Source organism: Equus quagga, chromosome 11, assembly GCF_021613505.1.
Source record: "Equus quagga isolate Etosha38 chromosome 11, UCLA_HA_Equagga_1.0, whole genome shotgun sequence".
Taxonomy (NCBI): Eukaryota; Metazoa; Chordata; class Mammalia; order Perissodactyla; family Equidae; genus Equus; species Equus quagga.
In genome coordinates, this window is record NC_060277.1 from 50,576,015 (window position 1) to 50,590,430 (window position 14,416).

A 14,416-nucleotide genomic window follows, 5' to 3' on the forward strand; every position below is an offset into this window, starting at 1 on the left:
GCCCCGGTCCTCTCCGAGATCTCCGGCAATCCCTACTCCCTCAGGGCAGGCAACGGCAGCTGGGAGCCCTCCGTACCCCCAGCGACTCTCTCTGGGACCCTCCGGGTGCCGCGAACACCAGGCGGGGTCTCCCCGCCAATGGCGGGGAGAGACTCTCCCCGCGGGCTCAGGTGTGCAACTCCAAAGTTTCCCTCTGCGTTTAGGAGTAACTGCGGGGGGTTTAGGTAGGGTTCTGGTCACCTGCTTCCACCGTCGCTCCTCTGTTGTGTGCTCGCTCCTGCCCTAGATGTGTGTAGATCCTCTGGGGGCGTCCGTTGGAAGAAAGCCGCTTGCGGGTACTAGGCTGCTCGTCGGGGTCAGAGAGTTTTCACCTATTTCCACATCCTCCCGGAGGAAAGTCTGTCCGCCTTCCGACGTATAGTCGCGTGGGTATCTCAGACGTCCTGAGATGCTGTCTGGATATCCTTTGTCAAGCGATAAGTGTCCAAATAGTTGTAGACTCGAAGGGGGAGAAACAAAGAGGACTACTCACGGCGCCATCTTGGATCCACCTGTTTTTCACTTTATCCTTTGACCCATGGGTTATTGACAAGCATGTTATTTAAACTCCAAATATTTAGGGAATTTTCCTGAGATCTTCCAGTTATTAGTTTCTAATTTAATTATACTGTGGTCAGAGAACTTTGTATGATTCAAATACTTTTAAATTTATCAAGACTTGTTTTAGGACCTAGAATATAGTCTACCTTGGCAAATGTTCTATGTCCGCTTGAAAGGAATATGTAGTCTGCTGTTGTTAAACTCAGGTTTATTAAGGTATAACTTAAATATAGTAAAATACACTCTTTATGTATGTTCTGTGAATTTTGACAGATGCAGTCAGTCTTGTAGGGACTATTTTGATCAGTCTTGTCAACCTCCCAGAATTCCCTTCCTCCCCCTATCCCAGCCCCTGGAAACCAGTGATATATAGTTTTTTCAAAAAAAAATTTATTTTTTAGAGCAGTTTTAGGCACACAACAATACTGAGAGGAAGGGACAGAGATTTCCCATGTACCTGCTGCCCCAGCACATGCATAGCCACTCCTCCCTTACCATAATCAACACTGCCCACCAGAATGGCACACGTTACCATATATGAAGCTACACTGATACACATCATAATGACCTGAAGTCCACAGTGTACATTAGGGTTCACTCTTGGTGTTTTATATTCAGTGGGTTTGGACACAAGTATAATAACATGCATCTATCAGGCAGTATCATACAGAGCATTTTCACCGCCTTAAAATCCTCTGTGCGCCACTTGTTCATCCCTCCCTCCCCCCGACTCCTGGCAACCACTGATCCTTTCCTGTCTCCACAGCTCTGCCTTTCGCAGAAGGTCATGTAGTTGGAATCATATAGTATGTAGCCTTTTCAGGTTGGCTTCTTTCTCTTAGTAACAGGCATTTAAGGTTCCTCCCTGTTTTCAAGGCTGATCGCTCACTTCTTTTTAGGGCTGAGTTATATTCCGTTTCCTGGATAGAAAACAGTTTATTTATCCATTCACCTACTGAAGGACATCTTGATTGCTCCCAAATTTTGGCAATTATGAATACAGCTGCTATAAATATCCATGTACGGGTTTCTATGTGAACATAAACTTTCAACTCCTTTGGGTAAATACCAAGGAGTGTGACTGCTGGATCAAATGGTAGGAGTGTTTACATTTTATAAGAAATTTCATCTTCCAAAATGGCTGTACCATTTTGCATTCCCAGCAGGAATGAATGAGAGTTCCTGTTGTTCCAAAACCTCACCGGCATTTGTTGTTGTCAGTGTTTCAGATTTGGTCTACACACCTAAACAGGTGTGTAGTGGCATCCCATTGTTGTTTTAATTTGCATTTGCCTAATGACATATGATGTGGAACATGTTTTCATATGCTTTCTTGCCATCTAGATGTCGTCTTTAGTGAGGGAGGTCTGACAAGGTCTTTGGCTCATTTTTAAATTGAGTTGTTTTCTTATTGTTGAGTTTAAGAGTTCTTTACATATTTTGGACAACAGACCTTTAAAATAAATGTGTTTGCAAATATTTTCTCCCAGTCTGTGGCTTTTCTTGTTTTCTTGACATTGTCTTTCACAGAGCAGAAGTTTTTAATTCTAATGAAGTCCAGCTTATCAATCATTTCTTTCATGGATCGTGCCTTTGGTGTTGCATCTCAAAAATCACTGTGATACTCAAGGTCATCTAGGTTTTCTCCTATCTTATCTTTTAGGAGTTTTACAGTTTTGTGTTTTACCTTTAGGTCTATGATGCATTTGGAGTTGATTTTTTGAAGGGTATAAGGTCTGTATATAGATTCATTTTTTTTTAATGTGGATGTCCACCTGTTCTAGCACCAACTGTTGAAAAGACTATCTTTGCCCCACCGTACTGCTTTTGCTCCTTTCTCAAAGATCAGTTGACCATATGGGAGTCTATTTCTTGGCTCTCCATTCTACTCCACTGATCCATTTGCCTGTTCTTCAAATAACACTACACTGTCTTGATTATTGTAGTTTTATACTAAGTCTTGAGGTCAGGTGTTCTTCAATATTATGTTGGCTGTTCTGGGTCTTTTGTCTCTCCATATAAACTTGAATCATTTACTAATATCTCAAAAAAAACTTGCTGGGGATTTCAATTGGGATTGCATTGGATCTACAGATCTAGTTGAGAAGAACTGACATTTTGACAATATTGAGTCTTCCTATCCATGAACATGGAATACCTCTCCATTTATTTAGTTCTTCTTTGATTCTGTTCATCAGAGTTTTGTAGTTTTCCTCATATAGATCTTATACATATCTTGTTAGATTTATACCTAAATATTTCATGTTTTTGGGTGCTATGGAAAATTGTGTTTTTAATTTCAAATTCTACTTGTTCATTGCTGGTACACAGGAAATAATATTTTGTTGAGGATGATATTGGTCTGCAGTTTTCTTATCCTGTGATATATTTCCACAGGATCTGTAGTGATGTTGCCTTTTTCAGTTCTAACATTAGTAATTTTTCCTCTCTCTTTTTTTTCTTTCTTAGTTAGCCTGGCTAGAAGCTTAATGATTTTCAGTGACCTTTTCAAAGAACTAGCTTTTGGTTTCATTGATTTCTTTTCTTGTGTGTACTTTGGATTTAATTCACTTTTTTGTTTTTCTAGTTTTCTATCGCAGAAACTTGGGTTACTGATTTTAGATTTTTCTTCTTTTTAATATATGCATTCACTGCTAAAATTTCTAAGCACTACTTTCACTGCATCCTGCAAATTTTGATAAATTGTGTTTTCATTTAGTTCCAAATATTTTAAAATTACTCTTGAGATTCCTTCTTTGACCCATGTATTAGTTAGAAGTGTGTTGTTTAATCTCCATGTATTTTGACACTTTCTAATTATCTTTCTGGTGTTGATTTCTAGCTTAATTCCACTGTGGTCTGAGAGCAGACCTTGTATGATTTCTATATCCTTTTAAATTTGTTAAGGTATGTATTTTGGTCTAGACTGTGTTCTATCTTGGTGAATGTTCCATGGGAGTTTGAGAAGAAGAATGCTGTTTTTGGAGACAGAACTCTATAGGTGTCCACTATATTCAGTCTATTGATGGTATTTATTATTGAGTTCAACTATGTACTTACTGATTTTCTTCCTGCTGGATCTGTCCATTTAGACAGATAGAGGGGGGTTGGAGTCTCCAACTATGATAGTGGCTTCATCTATTTCTCCTTGCAGTTCTATTAGTTTTTGCCTCATATAGTTTAATGTTCTGTTGTTAACAAGCATACATGTTAAGGATTGTTATGTCTCTTGGAGACTTGCCCCTTTATTATTATGTAATGTCTTTCTTTATCTTTGATAACTTTCTTTCCTATGAAGCCTGCTCTGTCTGATATTAATATAGTGACTCTTGCTTTCTTTTGATGAGTGTTACGATGGTGTATTTTTCTCCATGCACTTACTTTTAATCTATAAATGTCTTTATATTTAAAGTGGCTTCTAGTAACAACATACAATTGGGTTGTGTTTTTTGATCCACTCTGACAATTTCTTTTAACTGCTGCATTTAGGCAATTGATGTTCAAAGTGTTACTGATATAGCTAGGTTAATATCCACCAATTCTTGACTGTTTTCTATTTGTTGCTTTCTTTCTTTTTTCCTAGTTCTGTACTCCACTCTTTTTTGATTTTATGACTTTAATTAAGCATTTTATGATTCCCTTTTCTCTCCTTTCTTAGGGTATCAGTTATATGTCTTTTTTTTTTTTAACTTTTTTTAGTGGTTGCCCTGAAGTTTGCAATATACCTTTATAATTAATCCAAGTCCACTTTTAAATTACACTATACCACTTGATGAGTAGTGTGAGTACCTTTTAATAAGAAAATAATCCTAATTCCTCCCTCCCACCTCTTGTATCATTACTGTCATTTATTTTACTTATTAGCATACATAAGTATATACATAAGAAATATACATAAGTATACATAATTGAATACCATGTTATTATTTTGAACAAAATGTTACCTGTTAAATTAATTAAAAATAAGGAAAATAAGAGTTTTTATTTACCTTTACTTATTCCTTCTTTGATGCTCTTCCTTTTACATAGATCCAAATTTCCGGTCTACACCGTTTTCCTTCTCTCTAAGGAACTTTTAACATTTGTGGCAAGGCAGGCCTAATGGTAACAAATTCCACCAATTTTTATTTGTCTGAGAAAGTCTTTATTTCTCCTTCAGTTTTGAAGGATAATTTCATGGTGCAGAGAATTCTAGGTTGTGTTTTGTTTTTTTTTTTCCCTGTTAACACTTTAAACATTTCACTCCACTCTCTTCTTGCTTGCATGGTTTCTGAGGAGAAGTCAGATGTAATTCTTACCTTTTTTCCTCTACAGGTAAGGTGTATTTTTCCTCTGGCTTCTTTCAGGATTTTTTCTTTATCTTTGATTTTCTATAGTGTGAAAACAATATGCTCTGCTGTAGTTTCTTTGGCATTTATCCTACTTGGTGTTCTCTGAGATTCCTGATCTGTGGATTGGTGTCTGGTATTAATTTGGGGAAATTCTCAGTCATTATTGTTTCAAATATCCCTTCTGTCCCTTCCTTTCTTCTGCTTCTGGCATTTCCATTACGTGTAGGTTATACCTCTGTAGTTGTCCCACTCCTTGGATATTCTGTTCTTTTTTCCTTCTTCAGTTTTTGTTCTCTTTGCTTTTCAGTTTGTGAAGTTTCTATTGAGATACCCTCAAGTCTAGAGACTCTTTCATCAGCTGTGCCTGGTCTACAAATAAGCTCATCAGAGGCATTCTTCATTTCTGTTACAGTGTTTTTTATCTCTAGCATTGACTTTTGGTTCTTCCTTAGGATTTCAATCTCCCTGGTTACACTGCCCATCTGTTCTTGCATGATGTCTGCTTATCCATTAGAGCCCTTAGCATATTTATCATAGTTGTTTTAAATTCTCAGTCTGATAATTCCAACATCCTTGCCATGTCTAGTTCTGATGCTTGCTCTGTGTCTTCAAATGGTATTTTTTTAACTTTTGGTATGCCTTGTAATTTTTTTCTTGATAGCTGGACATGATGTATTGGGTAAAAGGAACTGCTACCAATAGGCTTTAGTACTAGTTGTGAGGTGTGATGGGAGGGGAAATGTTCTATTGTGCTATGATTTAGACTCAGTTTTTTAGTGAGCCAATGCCTCCAGACAGTGAATTTCACAAGTGTTTCTTGTTTTTTCCCTCCTGCCCCCCCCCCCCCCCCCCCCCCCGCCCTGTAGGTAGGAGAGAATGGCTAGGGCTAGAGTGGGCTGGAGTTGGGTATTTCTCTTCCCTCAGGTCAGCCGGGCTCTGATAATATACCAGCAGGTTAGGCTCTGGTTACCTAGTTTCACCTGAGGGCAGACCTTGTTAAGAAAACGTGTGCTCTGGCATATTTCAAAATGGTTCCTTTCCGCCTCCCTCTGCTAGACAGACCAAGGAAGTCTTGTCCAATATTTACTGTGGGAACCTGGTGGAGCTCATGGAAGTAAAATCTCACTAAACTGTGAGCTCTGCTCTCTGACTGGGTCACCTAGAGTTTTAATTCCCAGAGCTGTCCACACCAAGCCTCCAGGAGTCTATCAATTATAGTTCAGATTTTCCTACCCAGGTGCTGGTTCCAGAGGTGGTTTCTTTGTGAATTTCTGCTCTGGTCAGCTCTGACTCACTGTATTTGCCTGTCTCTTCAATTTTCGGAGCAGTGTTTGCCCTGTGTCCTCACTTCTCTTATGGATCCTAGAAGAGCTGTTGATTTTTCAGTTTGTTCAGCTTTTTACTTGTTGGTAGGACACAGTGGTGACTTCAAGCTCCTTACATGCAGAATAGGAAACTGAAAGTCTCCCATTACTTTTAACCAATTGGTGTCTTCATATTTGAAGTATGCTTTTTGCAGGAAGGTTATAGGTAAGATTTGCTTTTTTATATCATCTGAAATATCTGCCTTTTAATGGAGCTATTTAGAACATTTATATTTAATGTGATTATTGATATGGTTAGGTTTAAACCTCTGATCTTACTATTTATTTTCTATTTGTCTCATATTTTCTTTGTTCCCCTTTTTCTCATTTTTTTTTTTTTTGTCTTTTTTTTGATTGAGTATATGATTCTTCTATTTGATATCCTTCTTTGGCTTATTTGTTGTAACTATTTGTTGTTGCTCTTATTTTAGCATTTGCTTTAGGGTTTACAGTATATATGTTTAATTTATCAAAATCCACCTTCAAGAGCGATACCATTTTACATGTAACAACTTTACGATATTCTATGTCTGTTTCTCCCTTCTTGACCCTAATGCTATACTGTTATACATTTTACTTTTACACATAATTCCTACAGTTCATCATGATTTTTGTTTAAACAGTCAATTATCTTTTATACAGATGTAGAGATATAGAGATCATATAAGAAAAATATCATGATTTATCTATGTAGTTATCATTTTCAGCATTTTCCATTCCTTTGGGTAGATTCCTATTCCTTTCTGGTATCATTTCCTTCTGCCTTAGACAACTTCATTTAATGTTTCTTGTAGTGCCGGTCTATACATAATAAATTCTTTCAGCTTCCTGAAAAAGTCTTTAATTGGCCTTTGATTTTGAGCAATACTTTTGCCGGATATAGGTTGGCATTTTTTTTCTTTCAGTACTTTAAAAATGTTTCTCCACCTGCCTTCTTGCTTGTATTGCTTTCAAAAGAAATCTGTTGTCTTGTTGTTGTTCCTTGGTGCATAATATGTTGCTTGTTTCTCCGGCTCACTGAGATTTAGTACTGGTTTTGAGCAATCTGATTATAATATGCATTGGTATAGTTTTCATATTTCTTGTGCTTAGGGTTAATTGAACTTCTTGGATTTGTCGGTTTATAATTGTCATCAACTTTGGAAATTTCTTGGCTATTATTTCTCCAAATATTTTTCTTGACCCCATTGGGACTCCAATTACATGTCTATTAGGCCACTTGAAGTTGTCACACAGCTGATTCATTTTTATGTCTTTCTTTCTGTGTTTCATTTTGGATAGTTCTTATTTCTATGTCTTCAAGCTCACTATGCTTATCTTGTGTCATGTCTAATTTGATGCTGGTACTCTTCAGTGTACTTTTCATCTCACATATTGTAGTTTTCATCTCTAGCAGTTCAATTTGGGTCTTTTTATACCTTCTATGTCTCTTAACTTTTTGTGTGTGTGTGAGGAAGACTGGCCCTGAGTTAACATCTGTTGCCAATCTTCCTCTTTTTGCTTAAGGAAGACTGTTGCTGAGCTAACATCTGTGCCAGTCTTCCTCTAATTTATGTGGGATGCTGCCACAGCATGGCTGACGAGCAGTGTTAGGTTTGCACCCAGGATCTGAACCTGTGAACCCTGGGCTGCCAAAGCAGAATGTGAGAACTTAACCACTATGCCACTGGGCCGACCCCTCTTCTTAACTTTTGAACATATGAAATACAGTTACAATAACTTTAATGATTTTGTCTGTTATTTCTAATATCTGTGTAAGTTCTAGGCTGATTTGAATTGATTTTTCCCCTTATTATCAGATTTATTTTTCTGCTATTTTGCATGCCAGGTAATCCTTGTGAATTTACTTTATTGGGTGTTGGATATTTTTGTATTTCTAAATACAAAATATTCTTTATCTGTTCTAGAACTCTGTTACTTTATTATTTACTTGGAAACTGATCTCTTTGGGTTTGCTTTTAAGATTTGTTACGTGATTAAAATAATGTTCAATGTAGGACCAATTATTCCCCCTCATAATATAAGACCCCTCTGTATACTCTACCTAGCACCCCAGGAATCGTGAGATTTTCTAGTCTGGCTGATACCCACCTCAGCCCTGCATGAGCGCCAAACACTATTCCCTCTAATCTTTTTGTGGTTCTTTTTCTAGCCTCAGATCATTTCCTCAACATGCTGATCAGTATTTTGCTAACTACTTGAGGGGGTCCCTCTGTATTCTCTGAAGATCTCTCTCTGCAGCCATCTATTTTCCATGTCACTGTGCTAAAAACTCTCACTGTCTTGGGTGGGCTCTCAGTTCCATTTTCTCAACACAAAGAGTTTAACAGGCTCTATCCAGGTTCCCTCCCTGTGCAGATGCCTGAACACCCTCTTAAGACAGTGAACTAAGACAACTGTAGGACTGTCATTTGTTTCACTTTTTGCGGGGATTACTGTGGTTCAATGCCTGATGTTCACTCTTTTGAAAACTACTGCTTTATATATTTTGTAACATTTTTTGGTTGTTTCAGGTGGGAAGGTCAATCTGGTCCATGTAACTCTATCTCAGCCAGAGGCAAAAGTCTTATCTATCTTTTGAAGAGAAGTCTTATAGTGTGTGCTTTTGTTTTTTTTTTTTTTAAAAAAAAAGCTTGTATGGGCTAAACTTTTCTGTTAGTCAAAATCAGGCTTCCCAGCCCCACCCAGGTTGCTAGTTTTTAACCTCTGGGTAGCTTCCAAATTTGCATTTCCTCCCTGGTTGAAACTCAAAGCTCCAAAATGCCTACAGGCTGCCTGTAGAAATACAGACAATATCATACTTTTCTGCATTTGCATAGTTTAAATATGGAAAAATGCTCCTTCTTTTGCTGCTATATTTAATTTATAACCAACACCTGAAAAAGACTCAGTCATACAGCGGTAGCAGAAATATGGAAGCTTCGCCTCTTAGATCCATTTGTCCTGGACTTGCAACCTCACATGAAATGAACCATGGCAAGATTTATCATGCCTTTGTGGAAACTGGAAGGTAACTAAATTTGAGAGTTCAAAGGGTTTCTCTGCTTGCAGGTTAAAGTGATTGAGCATAGTGGGTTCTAAGTGTCAACAAAAACAGTTCCTTACTATCCAAGTACCCTTGGAATCAACTTTATTTTTGAAAATTATTCTAATGTGTACTCTAATAGATATCTCAAACAAAAATAATAAAAAAATTTCCACTAATAAGCTTTATGAAACTGTTCACATTCTGTATTTTATCCAACAGATTTGAAATAATGGGAGAGCTGAATGCTCATAATGAAAAAACTGGGATGCATGCCAGGCATTTCTAAAAAAAAATAAAGTAAAAATTTGTATTTGAATTTGGGCTAAAGGTGCCATAAATTTCCTCAATAAAATATAAAATTTGACACAGATATATTTTGTTCTTCTTTACTACCACTGACACATATATGCAATGTAGGACTTCCAACCTTTTCCAACCTAGAATATAGGTTGATGTAGAGATATATTAAGTCTAATTACAGGCATATCTCGTTTTATTGTGCTTTGCTTTATTGCTTTGCAGATACTGTGTTTTTTACAAGACCTTCCACCAGCAAAAAGAGTATGACTTGCTGAAGGCTCAGATGATGGTTAGCATTTTTTAGCAACAAAGTAATTTTTTTTCTTTATTTTTGGGGAGGAAGACTTACTCTGAGCTATTTCTCAATCTGAGGATTGCCAATCTTCCTCTTCTTTTGCTTGAGAAAGATTATCCCTGAGCTAAGATCCATGCCAATCTCCCTCTATTTTTTTCTATGTGGGACACCACCACAGCATGGCTGGTTAGTGGAGTAGGTCTGCACCCAGGATCCAAACCTGTGAACCTGGGCTGCTGAAGCAGGGTGCACAGAATTTTAACAACTCAGCCATGGGGCTGGGCCCAGCATTTTTTAATTAAGGTATTTACATTGTTTTTTTTAGACATAATGCTATCACACACTGAACAGGCTATAATATAGTGTACACATAACATTTATATGTACTGGGAAACCAAAAAATTTGCTTGACTTGCTTTATTTGATGTTTGCTTTATTGCAGTGGTATGGAACTGAACCTGCAATATCTCTGATATGCCTGTATTTATTATGGGTCTCTATGACCAACAGGTTTATAATTCAGTATGTCACGGTGTCAATGAAACCGATTCTAGGTCTAATCCCTAAATTGGTTGGTTTGACAGAAAATCCTAATTAGTTTACTGTTATGGACTGAATGATTGTATCTCCCCAAACTTCTTATGTTGAGCCTCAACCCACAACATGACTGTCTTTGGACATAGGGCCTTTATGGAGGTAATTAACGTTAAATGCGGTCATAAGGGTTGGGCCCTAATCTGAGAAGATTAGGTCTACATAAGAGACACCAGAGAACTTGCTTGCTCTCTGCCCACCATGTAGGACACAGTGAGAAGGCAGCCATCTGCAAGCCAGGAAGAGGCCCTCACCACAAGCCAACCCTGCTGGCACCCTGTTCTCAGACTTCCTGCCTCTAGAACTGTGGGAAAATAAATTTCTGTTGTTTAAGTGACCTAGTCTGTGGCATTTTGTTATGACAACCCAAGCACACTAATACAGTTACCAATATCCATTCTTGTTTCTCTTTTCTTTAATGATAGAACTCACAAGTTGTAGCTGGGCATTGGCGTCTGACTACATTTCCAAATCTCTCTCGCATCAGTGTGACTGAGTTCTGGGTAAAGAGAGGTAAGCAGCAGTGATGGGTCAAGTCCTTAAAAGGAATGGGCTTATGCTCCCCTTTCTTTTCTCCTTTCCCACTGGCTGGAATATAGTATGATGGTGGGAACTGGAGGAGCCACCTAGGTACAGAGATGGATGCTGTGAGTAAGGCTGCAGAGCTGACCTACTATCATTGGACTGAGTACCTCCGGTTGTTAGAAGTGAGACACATTCATATCTTGTTTAAGCCACTGTGTTTTTTGGGTCTATTTGTTACAGCAGGTTAGACTGTTCCCTAACTAATTCAGGTGTTTATTTTTACTATATACTGTTAACTATATATTGCAGGTATAGTCTGACATAACATGTACATATCCTTATTTTACCACACAATTTCATTAAAATTCATTCTTCTAAAGCCAGTGTGCTCAGTGGGGAGGGGGAACATTAGCAGAGACAGCTCACAACAGGCAGACAAGGTCCCATACGCTAGCTCAGGCATGCTCAAAGAGTGGTCACGGGATCCCTTGCAGAGTGGCTGTCAGATCAAAACTATTTTCATGATAATACTGGCGTTATTGACCTTTTTCACCTATTCTTTCCTGAGAGACGAGTTTCTCAGAGGCTACATAACATGCGATCTACAGATAAGGTGATATGTCAGATTCTATACAGATATTATGTGACACATCAGATTCGATGCAGAAGCACACATGACAATCCAGGTATCTTCTATTAAGCCAGAGAGAGAGAGATTTGCAAAAATGTAAACCAGTGCCACTCTTCTAAATTCTTTTTGTTTATAGTTATTATTCATAACAATGTTATTTATGTTAGCATATAAATTTATTATTTTTATTTTTAAATTAATTAATAAAAAACATTTTCAGAAAAGAAAGTGGCAGAGCCAGAATTTAAACCTGGGTCTGACTGGTTCCAAAGCTGCTGGTGCTCCTACCTGTGGGAGGGGGGTCTGTGCGTGTGCGTGTGTGTGCTTGTGCTCCTACCTGTGGGGGGGGAGGGGTCTGTGCGTAGTTGATTAATGCTACTCAATATTTTTATTAATTACATAGATGGGCACACTGATGATCAAATCAGCTGATGACATAAAGCTGGTAGGACTACATATAAACACTGCCTGGTAACATCAAGATCCAAAAAGATCCTAACAGGCTGGAAATATAGATCAAATCTACTGGATAAAATATTACAGAGATAACTGTAAAATCCCACACTCCATTGTGAAAACAGCAATAACAAAGTATAAGATAGCAGGAGGAGGATTTAAAAGCAGGATGTGAGAAAGACACTTTTTTAGTTGTCATTATTGATTATGACTGTAAACTTGACAGAAGGGAACAATGTGATGCAAGTGCCAAAAAGTTACATCAGTTTTAAGTGTCTCATTAGAAATAAACATTCCAGAATAAGGGAGGTAATCACCTTTCTCTAACATGGACTGGCCAAATCATAACAAGGACACTATTGTTGTAGATGCTTTAGGAGGAAATTGGTTGACTAAAGAAAAAGTTTGTCACATAACAAATGGCCAAAGAAACGGGATTCTTACCCCTGGAGAAGAAAACATTAGCATCAATATGATACTGAACTTCAAGTATATACTTCAAGGAAGAAGTATGAGCCTTGTTTTATTCTTGGAGAGGTACACTATTAATAATGGATGAGTACTAGTGAGTCAATTTTGGTTTAATGTTAAAAAATTATATATGGATTAGATGTCTTAAAATGGAATAGGCCTTTTATATTCATGACTAAGTATAAAATATTCCACAACAAAAATGAAGAGTTAAAAAAGATTACACGAGAGGGGCCAGCTGGGTGGTGTAATGGTTGGGTTTGCACATTCAGATCCTGGGTGCAGACCTACACGTTGCTCATCAAGTCATGCTGTGGAGGCATCCTACATACAAAATAGAGGAAGATGGGCACAGATGCTAGCTCAGTGACAACCTTCCTCATGCAAAAACAGGAAGCTAGGCAACAGATGTTAGCTCAGGGCCAATCTTGCTCACCAAAAAAAAAAAAAAAAGATTAGATGAGATAATATATGAAAAACACCTGACACATGGCAGACATGCAAGGAAAGAGAGGGGGAAGACTGCATGAGTGGTTATACTCCTTTCTCCATTCAACAGACTTTACTGAATGCCTACTATATTCCAGGCTTTTAAATTCCCTCCTAACACTAAGATTATGACAGGAAAACAACATGAGAAGTGGAAAAGAGTAAAGATATAGAAATTACAAAGCCAAGGTTTTAATCTAACCCCTCGCTCCACAAATACTCACCCTTAAAGAAGTCACTTAGATAATTTCTAACTTTCAATATCCTTATCTTTAAAATAAGGAAAAGCAGCAGAGTAGGTGGGAGGTAGATAAAGAATCTCTAAAGTGCTTTTCAGGATGAAAATTTTAGACATTACGTGAAAAGTAATTTCTACCATCTAATCTTATTCTACACATTTAAGTGTCCATCATGGTGTATGTTAGACATTAGGTTTCAGTGTTCACGACATCCACAGCCATGAAGCCACATTGTTCTTCACACACAGCTTGGCATACTTTGTACCTGGTGGCCCTTCAAGCTGGTCTCTGTGGACTGTTAATGCTGACCTAAGGACGATTATGTGCTGGGTTACGTGATATAAGAGTTCTGGCTACTAGGGAGGCCTTATACAAAATATAATCAGATTTTCTCAAGAAATTTGAATACGAGACATTAACAAGGCAAGTATAGCAGAAGGAAGAGGGGCAGAGGTTAGCGAAGCCCTCATTTAGTCATGTTTTATAACAAAAGCAGCAGCTCTAAAGCGCTTTCTATACCTGAAGGGTCAGTCTGAAGAACCACTGAGTGTGAAAAACACTCCAGTTTTCCATGAAGCCTGGCTGTGTGTTTGCTAGGACTGTTCCTTTTCCTCCTTACTCCCTGGTGTACCCTCACAATAAACCCCCTTAACTAAGATAACCCGGGCCTCTCTCCGTTCACTACAACCTGAAGCCCTGTCAGGTAGGAACTACTGCAGGAATGCTGGAACAGCTCTCTGCTTTTGACCCTGTGACACAGAATCTTACCAGACTGCTCTTCATCCTGTTTTGAAAGGTAGTTTTCAGTCCCCATTGCTACAAAATAGCTTTTGCCAAATGGATCCCTAAAGTCATCATGAGCCATTTTGAATCCCTTGAGATAGTTAAATTTTAAGTGGAGAAGTCACAAAACTATAAAAAATTGAAATTACTATCTCAAGAGATAAGAAGTTAGGATTCTAATTTCCAATCTAATTCTTGTAACATGATCTTTGAGAAGTCTGAGACCAAGCAATCTGAGGCTAAGGTCACACCCTTAAAATTAGAAAAATATATTATCTGCCTGAAGGTAGGACTAGTTGATTTCTTGAGG

At 38.0% G+C, this 14,416-nt stretch overlaps 1 protein-coding gene across 2 annotated transcripts in view; it reads right to left on the reverse strand.

Moving 5' to 3' along the window:
* The window catches only part of IRAK1BP1 (interleukin 1 receptor associated kinase 1 binding protein 1), a 42,990-nt gene that overhangs the window by 13,739 nt on the left and 14,835 nt on the right, over positions 1-14,416 (reverse strand). The gene's annotated exons all lie outside the window — the stretch shown is intronic.